This window comes from Triticum urartu, chromosome 1 (genome assembly GCF_003073215.2).
Source record: "Triticum urartu cultivar G1812 chromosome 1, Tu2.1, whole genome shotgun sequence".
Classification (NCBI taxonomy): Eukaryota; Viridiplantae; Streptophyta; class Magnoliopsida; order Poales; family Poaceae; genus Triticum; species Triticum urartu.
In genome coordinates, this window is record NC_053022.1 from 314,252,973 (window position 1) to 314,255,127 (window position 2,155).

Here is a 2,155-nt window from a genome sequence, read left to right on the forward strand (position 1 = left end):
GACGGAACTCTTCCCCGACACTTTGCTGGATCGGAGTCCGGGGATCGTCATCGAGCTGAACGTGTGCTCGAACTCGGAGGTGCCGTAGTTTCGGTGCTTGATCGGTTGGATCGTGAAGACGTACGACTACTTCCTCTACGTCGTGTCATCGCTTCCGCAGTCGGTCTGCGTTGGGTACGTAGACAACACTCTCCCCCTCGTTGCTATGCATCACATGATCTTGCGTGTGCGTAGGAAAATTGTTGAAATTACTACGAAACCCAACAGTGGCATCCGAGCCTAGGTTATTTATGTTGATGTTATATGCACGATAGAACACAAGTGAGTTGTGGACGATACAAGTCATATTGCCTACCAGCATGTCATACTTTGGTTCGGCGGTATTGTTGGACGAGACGACCCGGACCAACCTTACGCGTACGCTTACGCGAGACCGGTTCCCTCGACGTGCTTTGCACAGAGATGGCTTGCGGGCGACTGTCTCTCCAACTTTAGTTGAACCAAGTATGGCTACGCCCGGTCCTTGCGAAGGTTAAAACGGAGTCTATTTGACAAACTATCGTTGTGGTTTTGATGCATAGGTGAGACTGGTTCTTACTTAAGCCCGTAGCAGCCACGTAAAACTTGCAACAACAAAGTAGAGGACGTCTAACTTGTTTTTGCAGGGCATGTTGTGATGTGATATGGTCAAAGCATGATGCTGAATTTTATTGTATGAGATGATCATGTTTTGTAACCGAGTTATCGGCAACTGGCAGGAGCCATATGGTTGTCGCTTTATTGTATGCAATGCAATCGCGATGTAATGCTTTACTTTATTACTAAACGGTAGTGATAGTCGTGGAAGCATAAGATTGGCGAGACGACAACGATGCTACGATGGAGATCAAGGTGTCACGCCGGTGACGATGGTGATCATGACGGTGCTTCGGAGATGGAGATCACAAGCACAAGATGATGATGGCCATATCATATCACTTATATTGATTGCATGTGATGTTTATCTTTTTATGCATCTTATCTTGCTTTGATTGACGGTAGCATTATAAGATGATCTCTCACTAAATTATCAAGAAGTGTTCTCCCTGAGTATGCACCGTTGGGAAAGTTCTTCGTGCTGAGACACCACATGATGATCGGGTGTGATAGGCTCTACGTTCAAATACAATGGGTGCAAAACAGTTGCACACGCGGAATACTCAGGTTATACTTGACGAGCCAAGCATATACAGATATGGCCTCGGAACATGGAGACCGAAAGGTCGAGCGTCAATCATATAGTAGATATGATCAACATAATGATGTTCACCGATGAAACTACTCCATCTCACGTGATGATCGGACATGGTTTAGTTGATTCGGATCACGTGATCACTTAGAGGATTAGAGGGATGTCTATCTAAGTGGGAGTTCTTCAGTAATATGATTAATTGAACTTAAATTTATCATGAACTTAGTACCTGATAGTATCTTGCTTGTTTATGTTGATTGTAGATAGATGGCTCGTGCTGTTGTTCCATTGAATTTTAATGCGTTCCTTGAGAAAGCAAAGTTGAAAGATGATGGTAGAAATTACACGGACTGGGTCCGTAACTTGAGGATTATCCTCATTGCTGCACAGAAGAATTACGTCCTGGAAACACCGCTGGGTGCCAGGCCTGCTGCTGGAGCAACACCAGATGTTATGAACGTCTGGCAGAGCAAAGCTGATGACTACTCGATAGTTCAGTGTGCCATGCTTTACGGCTTAGAATCGGGACTTCAACGACGTTTTGAACGTCATGGAGCATATGAGATGTTCCAGGAGTTGAAGTTGATATTTCAAGCAAATGCCCGGATTGAGAGATATGAAGTCTCCAATAAGTTCTATAGCTGCAAGATGGAGGAGAACAGTTCTGTCAGTGAGCATATACTCAAAATGTCTGGGTATAATAATCACTTGATTCAATTGGGAGTTAATCTTCCAGATGATTGCGTCATTGACAGAATTCTCCAATCACTGCCACCAAGCTACAAGAGCTTCATGATGAACTATAATATGCAAGGGATGAACAAGACTATTCCCGAGCTCTTCGCAATGCTGAAAGCTGTGGAGGTAGAAATCAAAAAGGAGCATCAAGTGTTGATGGTTAACAAAACCACTAGTTTCAAGAAA